Source organism: Lepus europaeus, chromosome 1 (genome assembly GCF_033115175.1).
Source record: "Lepus europaeus isolate LE1 chromosome 1, mLepTim1.pri, whole genome shotgun sequence".
NCBI lineage: Eukaryota > Metazoa > Chordata > Mammalia > Lagomorpha > Leporidae > Lepus > Lepus europaeus.
The window spans coordinates 140,643,610-140,663,423 of record NC_084827.1 but is presented as its reverse complement, the minus strand read 5'-3'; the positions used below and the strand labels follow the sequence as shown (position 1 = coordinate 140,663,423).

At 42.8% G+C, this 19,814-nt stretch overlaps 1 protein-coding gene across 8 annotated transcripts in view; it reads left to right on the top strand.

Moving 5' to 3' along the window:
- ANKRD44 (ankyrin repeat domain 44) overlaps positions 1-19,814 on the top strand; it is a 360,603-nt gene that overhangs the window by 299,771 nt on the left and 41,018 nt on the right. The gene's annotated exons all lie outside the window — the stretch shown is intronic.

The window sequence follows — 19,814 nt, the reverse complement described above, 5'->3', positions numbered from 1 at the left end:
GAAATCTTTACTTAGTATAGAGTTGGTCTTCTCTATATAAAGATAATTAAAAAAGAATCTTTATGAAGGATGGGAGGGACGGGAGAGGGAGTAGAAGGTGGGATGGGATGGGAGTGGGGTGACAGGGTGGTTATGGGGGGAAAGAACCATTCTATTCCAAAATCTGTACCTATAAAATTTATATTTATTAAATAAAAGCTTTCTAAAAAAAAAAAGAAACCAGGCATTGTGATATGAGACACGGGTGCCTTAACTGCTAGGCCAAATGCCACTTCTGCAAATCCTTTATTATTATTTGTTTTATTTTTATTTATTCAAAAGCAGAGCATACACAAGAGAGAAAGATTTTCCATCTTCTAGTTTACCCTGCAAATATCCACAAAGCTGGGGCTAGGTCAGACTAAAGCCAGGAGCCAGGAACTCCATTTTGGTCTTCCATAGTAGGTGTCAGGGACCCAGGTACTTGAACCACCATCTGCTGCCTCCCATCTGTGCACTTAGCAAGAACCTGGGCCACAAGCAGAGGCAGGACTCTATCCCAGGCACTCTAAGAGGTGGCTTAACCTGCTGCACCACAAGGGCTGCCCCCTGTGTGTCCTCGGGCCAATGTTTTATTCATTTTTTTTATAAATTGAAATTCATTTTTATTAAACCAGTGAGAAAGACAAACTTTTATTTATTGGGTGTGGTTTAAACCTGACAACCCCTGTTTTACTCATTGAGGATGAATGTGTACAGAAAGTTGTAGGAAAGTCAGATTAACTTTGGAACATGTGCTTGCTACTAGAAAAAGGATGGAAAGACATGTATACCACTCCAGCTCGGCATGAGAGAACAGCTGGAAATAACCACGAAGATGTTCTTAATGAAGGAGAGACAGTTCCTGCCCTCTCTGAGGGCTCAGTAACAGGCTCCTTGGAGAATGCCTGCTTTGATGAGCCTGGAAAATAGATATTCAAAGTGAGGGGTGAATACTGTTGGAAATGATGAACTAAGATCCAGTAGAGCATATCCGCAGGCATCATGACTCAAGCTGCCCTAAAATTTGATATAAATGACTAGAAAGTGTTTTGCCAATTACAAATCAGGAGCCTTAATATTCTGCCCCTTGGAGTTTATCATCAGGAGACCAGCATGAATATTCATGAAGATTCCGCCACATAAATGTTTACAGCTGGTAATATCAATAATAATAATAACACTGAGAAGGGGACAACCAGAAAGTTCAACTGTAGGGAGATTGATTTATTAGACTGTTAGGTGGCTATTAAAATGACATTGCAGCCAGCGCAGCGGCTCAATAGGCTAATCCTCCACCTGCGGTGCCGGCACCCCAGGTTCTAGTCCTGGTCGTGGTGCCGGATTCTGTCCCGGTTGCCCCTCTTCCAGTCCAGCTCTCTGCTGTGGCCCGGGAGTGCAGTGGAGGATGGCCCAAGTGCTTGGGCCTTGCACCCGCATTGGAGACCAGGAGAAGCACCTGGCTCCCGGCTTCGGATCAGCGCGATGCACCGGCCGCAGCGCACTGGCCGCGGCGGCCATTGGAGGGTGAACCAACAGAAAAGGAAGACTTTTCTCTCTGTCTCTCTCTCTCACTGTCCACTCTGCCTGTCAAAAAAAAAAAAAAAAAAAGACATTGCAAAGGAATTCTTTTTTTTTTTTTTTTTTTTGACAGGCAGAGTGGACAGTGAGAGAGAGACAGAGAGAAAGGTCTTCCTTTTTGCCATTGGTTCACCCTCCAATGGCCACCGCGGCCGGTGCGCTGCGGCCGGTGCATCGCGCTGATCCGAAGCAGGGAGCCAGGTGCTTCTCCTGGTCTCCAATGCGGGTGCAAGGCCCAAGCACTTGGGCCATCCTCCACTGCCTTCCTGGGCCATAGCAGAGAGCTGGCCTGGAAGAGGGGCAACTGGGATAGAATCCGGCGCCCCAACCGGGACTAGAACCTGGTGTGCTGGCGCCGCAAGGCGGAGGATTAGCCTGTTGAGCCACGGCGCCGGCCTAAAGATTATATTTTTTAAAAGTTGGTAGGAAAGAAAACATTGTCAGAACATAAAATTTACTATATATGGGTGAAATGGTCATTTTTGCATTCAATTATTCTTTGTAGCTGTTGTCTATATTCCCACTAAACTTGGGTCTTTCTGCTTTTTTACTTATTGAACTTATTAGTTGGTGAAGTATTAAGCCTTTTTACTATAATATAATTGTAAAGTTGTTGCCTCAAAAACTTAAAAAGAAAGAGAAGTAAAGAGAGTGGGAGGGAAAGAGGGGGAGAGAGGGAGGGAGGAATGGAATATCATATTCTTAGAATTGTATCTACAAATCATATTGACTCTGTTAAAAACCAATTAAAATTTAAAAAAAGAACTTGAATGTTGATTTTAAAGGAAAATTAAGCTTTTAAGCATGACTGGTAGTTTTTTATTTTTTATTTGTTTGAAAGCATGATAGAGAGAGGTAGAGACGGAGACAGAGACAGACAGAGACAGAGACAGAGAGAGAGAGAGAGAGTTTCCATCTGCTGTTTCACTTCCCAAATGGCCACAACAGCCAGAGCTGAGCCAATCTGAAGCCAGGACCCAGGAGCTTCTTCCAGGTCTCCCAACGTGGGTTCAGGAGCCCAAGGACTTGAGCCATCTTCTACTGCTTTCCCAGGCACCTAAGCAGGGAGCTGAATTGGAAGTGGAGCAGCCAGGACTCAAACCAGTGCTGCAGTGTGGACTTTAACCCGCTGTGCCACAGCCCCAGCCCCGTGACTGATAGTTTAGAAGAATATGCTTCCAAGGCTTTCTGTAGACAGAGAAGGAATAACAAGGACCTGGGCGTCCAGACTGCTTCCCCCTCCTTTCCACTACCGACAGTGCTTTGAGGTGACCTGCCACGGGAAGTGAACACGTGTGCAAGTAAACCAGCTGCTGCGGGGTGTGTGTGTGTGTGTGTGTGTGTTTGTCAGCAGTAAGGCAGAGGATTCTGAGGCTCTGTTAACAGTTGATCCTGTTAAGAATGAAATCCCTTCAGAGCAGTTTAGATTGAGGTGACCTGACCTCATTATTGGAGGGGAAAGCTCAAGAGGACTTCTTCACTGTGGTGGAGAGGGGAAGTGAAAATGACAGCAGATCCTCAGCTTCCACTGAAAGGATGAAGATACGGTCTCCGGTCTGTTCATCACAGTAGAGGAGATGGCTGTGAAAGTGTCGCAGGTCAAGCTTATCCAACCCTACGGCCTCTCTGCTGCCTACGTGGAAAAGAGAGAGAGAGGAGGGAGGGAGGGATCCATGTGGGATCCTGGCCCTGTAGGCGGTGGCTTCACCCGCTACACCACAGCACCGGCCCCTACCATTAATATTTAAATTGAATATTTTTGAGTTAGTTTTTTTCTACTCTAGTGCTTTCCCTGGCACGAACTTGCAAATGTTATCCAACTGTTCCAGTGAATAAATGCTGAAATTGAACCATATTTATTTATTTTGCTCAGGCAGAAAACTTCCTTTTTATAGCTGTTTAACGGCTCAGCTAGATGTTTGTGTGTATAGCCTGTCTCCAGACTGATGGCCTGCTTTGCTGTTACCGAAGCAGGTGAGATCTCAGTCTGTGCTTTGGGTGCTGTTCGAATCAAAAGGGCAGTTATCAGGATCATGTCACTTCTCTGGCGTGTGTTTAAAAATTCATTATCATAAATAAATGCACAGCACCATCCTGAGAAAGGCATTCACTAAGGACTAGGCTTTAAAATGGAATGTTCTGGCCGGCGCCGTGGCTTAACAGGCTAATCCTCCGCCTAGCGGCGCCGGCACACTGGGTTCTAGTCCCGGTTGGGGCGCCGGATTCTGTCCCGGTTGCCCCTCTTCCAGGCCAGCTCTCTGCTGTGGCCAGGGAGTGCAGTGGAGGATGGCCCAAGTGCTTGGGCCCTGCACCCCATGGGAGACCAGGAGAAGCACCTGGCTCCTGGCTTCGGATCAGCAAGATGAGCTGGCCTCAGCGGCCATTGGAGGGTGAACCAACGGCAAAAAGGAAGACCTTTCTCTCTGTCTCTCTCTCTCTCACTATCCACTCTGCCTGTCAATAAAAAAAAAAAAAAAAAAGGAATGTTCTATTGGAAGCTGCAAGGGATCAGCGTGCAGTTCAGCACTTACTGTATTTATTAACCATTTAGGCATTTTTGGAATGATTGCCTCTTTTAAGAGAAATTCTGCGCACTGTCTATTGTGATAGCACTGGAGAGGTATCTTGAAATTATGTTTGTTGCCATTTTTATTTTTTAAGTAAAATTCTAAGATAATAAGAAAAATTAAATATCTTGTAACCTGTGATGTTGTCTTTTCACAATTTGCTTTCTTAAAGGGAGAAGGAAGGAAGGTGGAAAGGGGAGCTGAAGGAAGGGAATACCATTGTGTTCTTAGAATTGTGTCTACAAAGCACATCAATAGAAAACAAACCAAACCAAACCAAACCAAACCAAACCAAAAATGTGCTTTCTTTATTTTAATCTTTTGGTCACTGATCTGTTTACTTTAAAAAAAAAAAACTGAAATTGCATTTCTACTATAATGGATTTGGGCACTAGATTTTGTCAGTAAGTTTCAGTGATCTACTTTATGAATTTGGTAATCAAAAGTGAAATTAGTGTTTTTAGTTTCAAGTGTGTCCCTAACTCATCCACACTCTAAATTGAAGAATCGGTGATGCAGTGGAAATCCTGAAAGGAAAGACACAGGGTCCAGTCTGACAACTGCATGGTTGTACAGCACATGAAGGCAGCTTGGTGTCCCTCTGTCAAGCCAGCAATCTTGCTGCTTCTGTTTTAAATGGACGTGTGACATATTTGAAGTCTCACATTTTAAAAAATTAAGAACATCATTTTGTCCACATTTGATTTTTCCATAGCATATGCACAAAGCATTTTTAAAACATGACTTTCTGAGTAAAAGCATGTCAAAAGCAGAGCAGATTCTGAGAGAGAATTGAGAACAACAAGGAAAGTACAAGTGTGTAGATTTCTGCTCATTGCTCTTCTTTTTCTTCTTTTTTCTTCATTGCTCCTCTGAATGATAGAGAATCCAGCTACATTTTCGATTTTCTTTCATTAGTATGGGAGAGGTAGTAGAATAATCCCATGGATAATAGGAAAACTTAATTTCAATAATTGTTTCTCTTCTTAAACCACTTATTAATGCTATCAGCAAGCAGTGAGATTGATTAGTGTGAGAATTTTGAAAACCTTTGTGATGTACTCTACTAAATTAAATATGCTCCTCTTACACCTCCTGTTCAAACAGCTAATTAACAGCTAGACACAAAAGACAAACAACAGATGGGAAAAGAGGCATCGACATTTCAAATTTCTGCAAGAGCTCTGGTGGCCCAAATTCATGAACTATAGTTTATTATATGTGATGGGCACTGGTTATTAAAGATGCTTCTTTCTTGCCATCAGCCAAACCTATCTTACTGGATTGCTGAATGCCTGAAAAGTTTGCACTCCTTAGCTGAGTTTGGGAAACTGAAAAAGATTAAATAGGCTGGGACCTGATTTTAAAACTCATTAAAATTCATGTGTTATCCAGAGGCTTTCTGGTTTTTGACAGCAAATTATATTCTTATTGTAGAGGTAGGAAGCAGCCTGTGTACCCAATCCCTGGAGCCTGGGAGTTATTTACATTCATGTCCTGGAGGCCGGAGAGGATTTTTTAAGGATTTGTTTTATTTTGTTTTGTTTTGTTTTTCCATAGTGGAGGGGAGAGGTACGGCATGGACAGATAAAATTGGAAAGAATAGAAATAGAGTGAATCTAACAGATCAAGTCCTTTCTTCCCTCACAAAAACGTTGGCTTCTCTGGAAGGAAGCAGTATATATTTTCAGGATTAAGGCGTGGTCTAACCCCTCATAGAATACATTGGTGAGTATTATGGTTCAGCAGGTTAAGCCATTGCTTGGGTCATCCACTTCTATGTGACAGTCTGGTTTTGGTCCTAGCTGCTCTGCTTCTGATCCAGCTTCCTGCTAATGCACCCTGGGAGGCAGCAGATTGTGGTTCAAGTACGTGTGTCTCTGCCACTCATGTGAGAGACCTAAGTTCCTGGCTCTTTGTCTCGGCCTGGCCCAACTGTGAGTGTTGAGGGCATTGAAGGAGTGACCCAGTGGAAGGAAGATCCTTCTGTGCATGTGCTCCTGCTGTCATGCTACTTTTCAAGCAGATGGAAATAAATAAGGGAGAGAGGAAAGTAGATGGAAATAAATAAGGGAGAGAGGAAAGTAGATGCAAATCGAAGGGAGAGAGAAAAAACATTTTAAAAATAAAGAGAATCCAGGAAAGCCACATTTGCCAAAGTGCAGGCCTATGAGCTGGTTGCCAGCAGTCCCTTCATTTAAGGAGAGAGATAATTATTGGGGTAGAGTGTGTGGCTAAGGTGGGCCCACAGTGGAAAGACCCCTGACAAAATTGTGATGTAAAGTCATAATGCAGAAATTAGCCTTTGGAATATTGTCATTTCATGACCTTGAAAGAAGATCAAACCCTGCTATGGTTTACATATTTTTGTCATCTTAAATTCTAGAAGCATCTTCCTTACATTTTTCTCATTTATGTGTCCATAAGCTAGCTTCCACATAGTAGTCATCTTACATTAATGAAAACGAGATTCAGTGAAATGCAGTGTTAGGAACTTTGAAAGAAACAGTCTTTTGAATTATTTTGTTCCGCTTTGACTGGGTTAGTGTGGTCCTGCTTTCTGTTGAACATGATCAATTCTTTATCATGTACTCATTTTCTTTTGAGGTGAGCTGTGTTTTAGAAGACAGGTAAGACAGAGGCGGAGAGAGGGTTCTCCCTGTTGCACTGCAGGTGAGCTGAGATGTAAGCCAGACCTTATAGGTGTCTGGTCGGGGTCAGGTCCCCTGCAGTTCTGCTTGAGTGTTCTAAGTAGGCTGTGAGTTCCCACTGCAATGTGCTGAATGAAAAAAGAACTCTCAGGCAGAATGGAGAAGCAAGAGGGGCAAGGTTGAGATAGGGAAACTTCCTGTCAGCTCCAGGGACAAGAGATGAGCAAGTGCTGACCATGAGGCCATCAGGTGGCTTGAGCCAAGGCCTGTAGGGGGTGCCCAGAGGGAAACAGCTGCCTGGAAGGAGGAGATCTGGGCTATTGCAGAGCAAGCCCAGAGGGACCAGGAGAGGGCAGCCTTCTTGAACTTGTCCTGACCATTACCACAGCCCTCCAGATAGAGAGGCGAGGGAAGCCTACTATTTCTCAGTATCAGAGCACAAGAGAAGTTTATTGGACACGCAGTGGGCCTGACTTTCTGATCTCGAATGGAATGTCTCTTGTTCAGCAGGCTACTTTGGAAAGAGGGAAAGGCACCTCCATAAGTTCTCTCAGTATCCCCGTGCAGAGTTCATGGAAACAATATAAAGGGAGGAGATTGTTTGAGGCTTTTCCAAAGGATAGTATGACTTTTGAGGGCATGTGTTAGGATTAGAGCTGATAGGTGGTATCAGGGTACACTTTTCCAAAAGAATTAAAAACATGATTCATACAAAGAGAAGAGGAACTGAATTTAAGGATTTTCTTTTACGTCTCAGGAAGTCATGGGAGAGCCAGTAAAACACTACGGTATATCCAGGAGTGTATGAGTGCTTCCTGAGGACTTCAGTGCGGTAATAGACTAAGGTTGCATGGTTACATACAAAACTGGCCTTCCTGAAGGACAATAAGCTACAACCTCTGCAGTTTTCTTTTTTTACCAGACAGAAATAATTTGCTTCTCTGCTGGAAATAAATTTACAAGTTAACATATAATTTCAGAGAATGAGCCCTTAATGAACATTATACTAAAAATTAATCCGTGAGTGGGTCTGTTTAATAATGCTCTTGAAAGGGGGCTGGCACCATGGCGCACTAGGTTAATCCTCCGCCTGTGGTGCCACCATCCCATATGGGCGCTGGTTCTAGTCCCGGTTGCCCCTCTTCCAGGCCAGCTCTCTGCTATGGCCTGGAAAGGCAGTGGAAGATGGCCCAGGTCCTTGGGCCCCTGCACCCGCATGGGAGACCAGGAGGAAGCACCTGGCTCCTGGCTTCGGATCGGCGCAGTTCCGGCTGTTGCGGCCATTTGGGGAGTGAACCAATGGAGGGAAGACCTTTCTCTTTGTCTGTCTCTCACTGTCTGTAACTCTACCTGTCAAATAAATAAGTAAATAAATCTTTAAAAAAATAATGCTCTTGAAAGGACACAGAGTTATCCTTTTGCCATGTTTGTTATCATTCTTCTTTGCAATAAGGAATGAAGTACTTCTTCATATTTACTCCTTTTAACTCTGAGTCCTAAATCACATTACCCATGTATGACTGATTAGCATGGGCCTTTTGCTTTTGTCTTGCTCTCCCCTGCCCTTCTGTCTCCCTCCCTCCCCTACCTCTCTCTCAGGTACACGTGTGTATGCATGTGCACACACACACACACACCACTACTGCCACCAGCACCCACCCACCCACCTAATACAGCAGTCCAAAGAGAAAAATCAAGTAAAAGAAAACCTAGGGAACCAAGTATCCCTTCCTCTGATAGACTCTGTTGAATTTTTTATTTAGTAGAGGGTTAGCCCTGTAATAATAAAAAAAAACAAAGTATGTCATTGTAAAAATTGAAAGAAAAAATAAAAAAGAAGGAAGAGGGTGGGGAAGGTAGGAAGTATCACTGTGCTTTTAAATCTGTATATATGAAATGCATGAAATTTGTTTACCTTATATACATAATTTTTTTAAACTTGTGTTTAGTAAATATAAATTTCCAAAGTACAGTTTATGGATTACAATGACTTTTTCCCCCCATAACTTCCTTCCCACCCGCACCCCTCCCATCTCCCACTCCCTCTCCCATTCCATTCACATCAAGATTCATTTTCAATTCTCTTTATATACAGAAGATCAATTTAGTGTATACTAAGTAAATATTTCATCAGTTTGCACCCACACAGAACATAAAGTGTAAAATATTGTTTCAGTACTAGTTATAGCATTAATTCACATTGGACAACACATTAAGGACAGAGATCCCACATGAGGAGTAAGTACACAGTGATTCCTGTTGTTGACTTAACAATTTGACACTCTTGTGTATGGCGTTAGAAATCTCCCTAGGCTCTTGTCATGAAGAGCCTATGGAAGCCTTTTGAATTTGCCGACTTCGATCTTATTTAGACAAGGTCATAGTCAAAGTGGAAGTTCTCTCCTCCCTTCAGAGAAAGATACCTCCTTCTTTGATGGCCCCGTTCTCTCTACTGGGATCTCACTCTCAGAGATCTTTCATTTAGGTTTTTTTTTTTTTTTTTTTTTTTGCCAGAGTGTCTTGGCTTTCCCTGCCTAAAATACTCTCATGGGCTCTTCAGCCAGATCCGAATGCCTTAAGGGCTGATTCTGAGGCCAGAGTGCTGTTTAGGACATCTGCCATTCTATGAGTCTGCTGTGTATCCTGCTTCCCATGTTGGATCATTCTCTCCCTTTTTGATTCTATCAGTTAGTATTAGCAGACACTAGTCTTGTTTGTGTGATCCCTTTGACTCTTAGACCTAGCAGTATGATCAATTGTGAACTGAAGTTGATCACTTGGACTAGTGAGATGGCATTGGTACATGCAGTGTTGATGGGATTGTATTGGAATTCCCTGGCACATTTCTAACTCCACCATTTGGGGCAAGTCAGCTTGAGCATGTCCCAAATTGTACATCTCCTCCCTCTCTTATTCCCACTCTTATATTGAACAGGGATCCCTTTTCAGTTAAATTTAAACACCTAAGAATAATTGTGTGTTAATTACAGAGTTCAACCAATAGTATTAACTAGAACAAAAAAATATTAAAAGGGATAAAGTATTAAATTGTACATCAACAGTCAGGACAAGGGCTGATCAAGTCACTGTTTCTCATAGTGTCCCTTTCACTTCAACAGGTTTCCTTTTCTGTGCTTGGTTAGTTGTCACCGATCAGGGAGACATAATTTTGTTTTTAAAAAAAGAGTGACATAATGACCTGGACTTTTGAAATACTCTGTAAAATTCGGGATGTGAGTAGGTATGGTCTAGGCTCATTCCCTTACAACAACCTTTAGTTGTACTGAAATTTCTTTGCAATGGTTATTTCCAAGTCCAAATGGGCTTATAGTACCCATAATCATACCCTGAGTGGATGCATTAAGAGTGCCCACAAGATCTATTTTGCAGGCATCAGCAACCAAGGCACTCACTTTGGGTTTGAGGTTAGTGCTTCTGGAATTTGATGGTGGCTGCAGCCTATTTGTGTTTCATCAGAAATTTTCTCTGGCACCTTTTCCAGCATTCTATCTTTTCCATCTTGGCTCTAAGACATAAACATTCCTTCCCTCACTTGGCTTGCCCCCACACAGAAGAATAAAATCAAATTCAGTTATGGGAAACCATGGCACCAAAGAGAATTTTTTTATATAAAGATGAATTATATCTTCTGGTTCTTAACCCTCATATAGTAATGTTTTTAAATTTTTATTTATTTTTAATTTATTGGAGGGGCAGAAACAGACAAAGCTCCCATTCACTGCTTCACTCCTCAAATACCTACAACAATTGGGGCTAGGCCAGGTCGAAGCTAGGAGCCAGGGACTCAAGCTGGATCCACATTGGTAGCAGGGACTCAACCACCTGAGACATCACACTTCAATCACAGAGTACACAATAGCAGGAAGCTAGAATTGGGAGCCGAGGCCAGCATTTGAACCCGTGCACTCTGCAATGTGGGACACAAGCATCCCAGGTAGTGCCTTAACCACTGTGCCAAATGGCTGCCCCAGATACAGTGATTTTATATTTTCACCTTACTTGGGAAAAATTGAATTTGGACTTTCAGCCTTGGGTCATTCCTTATGTTTTTGGTAACCATGATGCCTTATCACTAAAGATACTAACATTTCTTTTTAAATGTATTTATTAATTTTTACTGTTTGAAAGGCCAAGCAACAGAGAGAGGAGAAAAGAGATGGAGGGATTAGTCTTCCATCCCCAAATGTCCATAATATCTGGGGCCAGGCCAAAGCCAGGAACCTGGAGCTCCATCCATATCTCCCAAATGGGTAGCAAGGACTCAAGTACTTGAGATACCATGCACTGCCTCCCAGGATGCACACTGACCAGAAGCTGGATCAGAAGCAGAGCAGCTGGGACTAGCACCAGACACTCCAAGATGGGATGAACCAAGCAACAACTTAACCTACTGTGCCACAATGCTCACCCTGACTGATTTCATATGAGTTAATATTCTTTCTCATATGGAACATGTATGGCATGATAAAAGAATCATTGTGACTTGATATTTCAAACACATATTATCAAGCCATATCTGGACTTATTTACAACCAGAAAACATGGTGTCAATATTCTTCTAATATTGGGCCATCAGTCATATAAAAGTGTGATTTACTATCAGTCTTCTTTATTTCCTTAGGATTTCTGATACTTAAAAGACAAGGAGGTCACCTCATGGTAACTTGTGATGTAGCACTAAACTGACATTATAGTTTAGAAAGACATACTTACCCTAGGGTATTTTTCAGTTTCAAGACCATGTTCTACAAAAGGTCAGGTTTACTTGTTTTGCAGATTGGGCAGTTTTGTTGTCATTATTTAAAATAAAACTTCATTTTTTAAGAGTATTTTTAGGTTCACAGCAGAATTTGGAGGAAAGTATAGAGATTTTCCATATCATGCACAGTATCCCTGATTATCAGCATCCCCCAACAGAGTAAACTAGTTACACTTAATGAACCTACACTGATACTTGATTATCAACTAAGGTCCATAGTTTACGTAAGGTTCATTCTTGGGGTTGCACATTCTCTAAGTTTGGACAAATACATAATGACATTTATCCCTCATTATAGTATCATACAGAGTCTTAACACCACCCAAAAATATCTGTGCTCTGCTTATTCATGCCTCTTACCTCTTCTTGGTTTTTAATTTTTTTTATTCAAGATAAAGAGAGTAATCGAGCTGCAATTCAATGGTTCACTCCCATATATCCATAACAGCTGGAGTTGGCCAGGACCAAGAACTGAGAACTCAATTCAGGTCTTCCACATGGGTTGCAAGGGGGTGGGTGGCAAGGACATATTTACTTGAACCATCACTGTTCCTCCTATGGTGTGCACTCTCAGGAAGCTGAAATTGGGAACTTTAGCAAGGAATGGAACCCAGGCACTCTGGTGTTTTGATCACTAGACTAAAAACCAGCCCCTCTTGATTGCTTAAATGTAGCAATAACTTTGTTATTCAACTTGTTTTTTAATAGGGGGAAAATGCATCAAAAGTGAAACATACCCACAACATTTTTGGTAATTCTACAGTGTCAAAGCAAATAAGCAAAGTTGGTTTTTTACCCTAATTAATTCCACTAATGCTCTCTCATTCTTTCATCAGATTCATTTCAATTCAATAAACATTTATTGAATGCTTGCTATGTAGTATAGATAGTACCTTCCTCTAAGGAATTTGCAGTTTAATGGCTTTGAAGCAGTGTATTCAACTAATAATAATATTGGCCAGAAAGTTATTACTGCCATAGTAAAAGTATTCTAGTGATGGAAATGTTGACCCCTTACATTTTGATTAGCTATGATAAAAACTATTGCTAAAAGGACCTTGGAAATAATCTAGTTCAACCATCTGAGTTTTAAATACTAAAATATCTTATTCTTTGTTAATGTTCCTTTGTTGAAGAAAGTTTAGCATATGTGTAAATCAAAGCACCCATAGTTCTACCACCCCTGAACAATCAATATTTTTTTTATTTATTTATTTGAAAGGCAGAGTTACAGAGAGGCAGAGGCAGACAGAGAGAGAGAGAGGTCTTCTATCCATTGGTTCACTCCCCAGATGGCCGCAACAGCCAGAGCTGTACCAATCCGAAGCCAGGAGCCAGGAGCTTCTTCCAGGTCTCCCACATGGGTGCAGGGGTGCAAGGACTTGGGCCATCCTCTACTGCTTTCCCAGGCCATAGCAGAGAGCTGGATCAGAAGTAGAGCAGCCGGGACTTGAACCAGCAGCCATATGGGATGCCGGCACTGCAGGTGGCAGCTTTACCTGCTACACCACCGCACCAGCCCCTGAACAATCATTATTAACCTTTTGGTGCATTTGCTTCAAGTTTTCTTCTCTACATATTTTTGTTATATTTATATGTAGAAACAACTGAGTGTATAGTTGAGTTTATATAACTATAGACATTTAGTATGCAATTTTGTACACTGATTTTTTTCCATAAAATGTCTTTTATAAAATTATCTTTTCCCAATTGTATTAAAACTCTTGGTAAATATTTTAATGGCTAAGTAGTATTAAATTATTAGATCAACCATAACTTAGATGTTCTATAGTTTATGTTTATGCTGTTTCACTATTAAATGGCTTTGGACTTAATACTTTCTCAGGATGGAGTCTGTGAAGTAAGCTTATTGGGTCAAAGTATATGAACATTTTTATGGTGATTGCAAGATGGTTTGGAGTACTGGGCATTTTGCATATTGCATTTGGCAGTGGGTTTCATTAGCCTATCCTTACACAGACTACAGGCTCTCTTCCTTTTAATTGGATTGGCAAGGAAGTCGCCAGGAACTGAATACACACTCGAGGGAAGGAGATAAGCAGATTCAACATCAGCTCCCAAGAAGAGATGACAGCTTAATCTAGCTGAGCTCAGTAGCACCTTCCCTATTCTGTGTTATTGTCTTTTAAATTTGCATAGACCTTAACTTACACAATGTACAAAGTTAATGGTCCTTGTAGAATTGGGGTGAGACTGGAGGGTAACAGAAATGAAAGTAGACTAGGGGCTGTGGCGCAGTAGGTTAATCATCCGCCTATGGTGCTGGCATCCCCTGTGGGTGGCGGTTCTAGTCCTGGCTGATCCTCTTCCGATCCAGCTCTCTGCTATGACCTGGGAAAGCAGTAGAAGATGGCCCAAGTTCTTGGGCCCTTGCACCCGCGTGGGAGACCTGGAAGAAGCTCCTGGCTTCTGGCTTCGGATCGGTGCAGCTCCAGCTGTTGCAGCCAATTGGGGAGTGAACCAGCAGATGGAAGACCTTTCTCTCTGTCTCTCCCTCTTTCTGTCTGTAACTCTACCTCTCAAGTAAAGAAATAATATCTTAAAAAATTAGAGTCAAACATTTTTAGAAACCAGTGAGTTTCTAGTAATTGTTAATAATAACTTCAGACAACACAGCTTGTTCTAACAGCTGTGAAAGCACGTGAGCAGAATTAGAGACTGGGGAAGTCCCTACTGATGTATCTGTTCTCCCCAGGAAGCCCATTTATTCTCTGCTGAGCTCAGAATTTTCATGGATGTGCAGAATGACCTGGGGTCCACTGAGGTCCGGCTTGCTGGACACTTTGACTGAGACTGACTGGGGACCGGTAGGATACCTCAAGTTCTAACCAGGCCCCTGTATTCCTCTGATACAGGGCGTTGCCAAGCTGGGTGGTCTGAAGCCTCTATAGACCTGTCCGCCTCTTTTGCACCAAGGAGGGCCAGGTTGCAGCTTGATGAGTGTGAGTGGCGCACTGACTCAGGAGTGGCTGCGAGGTGGCCTGCAATTAATGTCATTAAGCACAGATGAGTGGAATGTGACGTAGGCTCTGAGAGAGAAGTGCCAGCTTCCCAGGGGCCAGAGCCCCCTTCACAGACTTGAGACGTAACAAACGATCTCTCATCTCACTGCAGAAAGATGGAGAAATCCATGGTTGAACCTGTCTTCCAGCTGTCCTTCACAGAGTCCCCGGGGTTGTTTCTGGGCTGGTTTTCTCCTTCTGTCTGCCTTTTATGGAGATGAGTTGTAAAAGGAGCAGCGGACAGAGGGCAGCCTCACAGACAGTGGCTAAGCTCTTGTGCTGTAGTCAGAGCCATGGCCACATTCTGTTTTCTCCAGTACCACATTTGGGGCTGTTTTAGACTCCCCTTGAAGTCTCTTGGGACCCCCACATTTTTTCCAGCCATGTTTACAAGTAGCCAGTCATAATCCCCTATTTATAAAGCCTGAGTTTCCAGTTCAAGTGTAATATTTATGTGTTCCCCATCCACATTTCCATGATAAGATTACTGTTTGGTTAACCCCAAGGCCAGTCAACTTACTGTTGAGTTCTGTTTCTTCTTGAATTTGTCACAGAGTCATTGTAGAAAAGGCTTAAATTTAGCTATTGCATTCACTGCCTTAAATCCGAGACACTGAGACATTTCTTGTGTGAGCTCTGCAATCCTGTGGAAATTTCGCCAGACTTAAAAATACCCCAGAAATGGTTATAATCTCAAACACAGTAACCCTCTCTGGCTAAAAAATATCTCTCACACATCCCAACCACCATCTCCACACCCACACTTCCCCGGGTGAACCAGAGAGTTTGTGTTTTACAAAGAAAATCATTGAAGTCAGCCTAAAGGGGGGGCATTTGGCATAGCAGATGGGTGCCCATTGGGACACCCAAATCCCGTATCTAAGTGCATGAGTTCAAGTCCTGACTCCATTTCCATTGTAGCTTTCTGCTTATGTGTACCCTTGGAGTGAAGGTGATGGCTCAAGTGAGTCCCTGTTCCCTGTGTGGGAGATCTAGATTGAGTTCCCAACTCCCAGCTTCAACCTGTCCCAGCCGTGGCCATAGTAGGCATTTGGGGAGTGAACCAGCTGATGTGAGACCTCTGTCTCTCGTCTGTCTCTCTTTCTCTCCTTCCTCTTCCCCTCACATTTTATTTTAAACTGAGAAAAATTAAAGTGAATTTGCTCTTGTCCTTTCTCTTTATCCTCACTTCAGGGGTCCATCTTCACTTGACAGTGGGAAGTCGCTTTAATCCCACTTCTGATTTTTGCACCCAAAGAGAGTCTTGGCAAATGCATGGTGGTAGGAAAAAGTTATATGTAAGATGTAGGGTCAAATAGCACTAGACTGTAAATAGAAGCCCCATAAATGATTGATCAGTTGAGAAAGGAAACAGTGTGTGGATTTAGGAGTTGATAAGGAATAATATTAGTTACTTCAGTTAAAAATTTTATTAAGATAACCATTTCGATAGTTTTGTTTTTTTTTTTTTTTTTTTGCAGAGGACTGAGTCAGTCCTTGGAATGAGTACAGGTTTTATTGTATCAGTAGTCTATGGTGACACACTGTATAGGGCCATCCAATTTCAGTGTAGTTCAGTGTGAAAACTGGCGTGTGAGTGCATGGATTATGTAAATGTTGAAGATAAATATGAGGATATGTTAATTGAGTGCTTTTTTCTATTTTAAAAAGGATTTATTTATTTATTTTGAAAGAGTTTCAGAGAGAAAGAGATCGATTGATCTTCCACATCTAGTTCACTCCTCCAGATGTCTGCAGTGGCCAGCAACAGGCCAGCCAAAGCCGGGAGCAAGAGCTTCATCCAGGTCTCCCACATGGGTGGCAGGGACTCAGGTACTTGGGCCATCCTCTGCTGCTTTCCCAGGCCTTTAGCTGAGAGCAGGATTGGAAGTGGAGCAGCTGGGACAAGAACCAGCCCTGGGGCCAGTGCTGAGGCGCAGTGGGTTAACGCCCTGGCCTGAAGTGCCAGCATCCCATCTGGATACCAGTTCTAGTCCCGGCTGCTCCACTTCCCATTCAGCTCCCTGCTATGGCCTGGGAAAGCAATAGAACATGGCCCAGGCCCTTGGCCCCCTGCACCAGCGTGGGAGACCTGGAAGAAGCTCCTGGCTTCAGATCAGCGCAGTTCTGGCCATTGTGGCCAATTGGGGAGTGAACCATCGGATGGAAGACCTCTCTCTCTCTCTGCCTCTCCTTCTCTCTCTGTGTAACTCTGACTTTCAAATAAATAAATCTTTATTAAAAAAAAAAAAAAAGAACCAGCCGTTATATGGGATGCCTGCATTGCAGGAGACAGCTTTACCCACTATGCCACAATGCCAGCCCCCAGGTGTTTTCTTAAGATGTAGTTGTAACTAGTTTAGTTTATGCTAGACATATACAACTGTGTTCTCTGACTTATAACTGCAAGCTATATATGCAGAACTCGTTGCTTTTTATGATGGTGATTCGTTGGCATGCATTCTTGCTCTATCTGTGTTTTAAAGGAGCCATTCCATTCCTGATTTTGACAAATGGATTGAGGTTGATCTCTGTATTATCTCCCAGTAATATTTATAGACCACAAACTGATAAATGAGTTTGTGTAATGAGTCTTGGTGTGAGCTGTCTGGTACTCTCCGGCCCTCACATGCCTCTCCTGAGATGTTTTTGCAGAACCAAGTATCTGAGCAGTCCTGAGTCGCTGCTTTATCCCTCGGACTTGGTGTGTTTAGGACCAAATCGTAAATTAGAAAGAAAAGTTCGTTCTGATCATAAATGCCAGTTTTGAGTGACTTGCAAATTGTTTTTCTCCCCACTCTTTCACATTGTCTTATTATGAATAAAGAAGAATCACTAAAGGAAGAGCATGTTTAAAGGAGCTAGATTCCAATTAATGTCCCCAGCAATAGCTATATACTAAGATGAATATTTCTACTCCTAGGGAAACATAAAGGAAAATCTCCAAGATTAAAGAAAATTGGGAAGTTAGAGACATAAGAAAGACCTGCCAGGGCTCACTTGGCTAAACCTCCGCCTGCGGCACTGGCATCCCATATGGGTGCCAGGTTCTAGTCTCGGTTACTCCTCTTCCGGTCCAGCTCTCTGCTGTGGCCCGGGAGGGCAGCGAAGGATGGCCCAAGTGTTTGGGCCCCAGCACCTGTGTGAGAGACCAGGAGGAAGCGCCTGGCTCCTGGCTTTGGAGCGGCACAGCGCCAGCCATAGCGGCCATTTGGGGGTGAACCAACAGAAGGAAGACCTTTCTCTCTGTCTCTCTCTCTCTCACTGTCTATCTCTATCTGTCAAAAAAAAAAAAAAAAAAAAAAAAAAAAAAAAAAAAGACCTGCCTACTCAAAACGAACACACACGCCCCCTTCCCCCCACCCACACACTGACTGTTTCCTTTCTCCTTTCCTACTGCATTTTGTGAAATATCAGGGGAAATCTTTAGCTTATCAATTGATTGGAAGACATTATCGTGCATGTTAAAGAGCATGGATTTTGAGTTAGACCTGGATTCGGTCCCCTGATCCATCTTCTATTGACTGTGTCAACTTAAGGAGGCCACTATACTCTGGTTTCTCTTCAGATTGTATAAATCTTTTGCCTTTTAAGGAAGTCAGTTACTGGATGACTTAAGATTGATTGAGATGATCCATATAAGGCCCTTGGTAGAACTTTTGGCTCTTGGTAAATACTTAATAGCTTTCCACTGTTAGTGAGAATCTTCATCATTGTCATTTGTCACCACCACTTCACCATCATGGTCATCATTGCTGCCATCACTACTGTGGTCACTGTCATCTTTGTCATTGTTATCCGAGTCGTCGTCATCATCATCATCTCCCTCTCCTGATTTACCATCTGCCCCTCTGTTTACTCCTCAGTACCCTTGCAGACTCTCTTCCTTTTCCAAACCTTCAAATATTAGGATTCCTGAGGTTTTATGTCCTAAACCTCTTTCTCTGCCCTCCATGAGCTGTCTCATCCACGGTGGGAGCTTATGTATCAGCCATTGCTGATGACTGTCGAGCCTATAACTTTACCCCAGACCTTACACCTTACATCCATTATAGACATCTCCCCACAAATGTCCCACAAGCACCTCAAGCCAAATTCAATGCTGCTTTCTCCCCCTGAACCTTACTTCTTTTCTTAAAGAAATAATTGCCTTCCACTCTGTTACCAAAGCAAGAAAACTGGATGTCATCCCTGACTGTACTTTTCCCCCTTCCTTCGGTATTGTCGATAAATTGTGTACATGACACCTTCTAGACATTATGTTCCATGTGCATAGTTTCATGTGCCCAGTGCAGTTCTCAGTAAGTAATCATGGAATGAATCAATAGAGGAGTGAACGGAACTCTTACATACACTCATATCCTTCTATTTCCATTACTTCTTCTGGAGTTCTGGCCACCATTGGTGCTCACCAACTTCTTAATTCACAGTTTATAAATCCCATAGTTGAAATATCCCAACTGATTTTCTTGCCTCTAGGTTGGAGTCCCCATTTCAGCACCACTGGAGTTCACTGTTCACACCATCAATGGAGTGATTTTTATGAAACCCAAGAATTTAATCACGATCATGCCTTCTCCCTTCAGTGATTCTCAGTAGTTGTACTGATTTGCTGTCCTGGTTTACAGCTGTTGTCCAAGAGCACTCTCCGAAGTGTCCAGGCTTGGCCAATAATTAATGACCACCCTCTACCTAATCTATGGTTCATGTTCATTTCTAGCCTCATTGCTCCTCATTTCTCCCTCATGCCTACCTGTGTGAGGAGCTTCTTGGGCTCTTCCTTGTGCCTAGAAGTCTTCTCTTCTCTCTGCCTGGCTTCTCCCCACCATCCGGGTCTCAGGCTAGACTTATTCTGGACAGAATTCTTCTCTGACTCCTGGTTTATGTAAGGTACCTCTTTGGGTTTCCATATCATCTTGTACTTCACCCTGTCTCTTGCCTTAGGATTTCATCACTTATTAACATCTGCAAGTTCCCCACCAGCCTCTATGTTCGGTCAGATCCGTGGCCACATCTGGTAACTGTCCACTTGAATTCTGGTGCCTAACCCAGGGTCATGTACATAGATGACACTCAACAAATATTTGGCGAAGGAGTGGAGGAAAGCATGAGAATGGTCATAGGACGGGTACAGGAAATCTTACTCCATAACAGATCATCTGGAACCATGCCTAATGTGCAGCTATGAACAGAA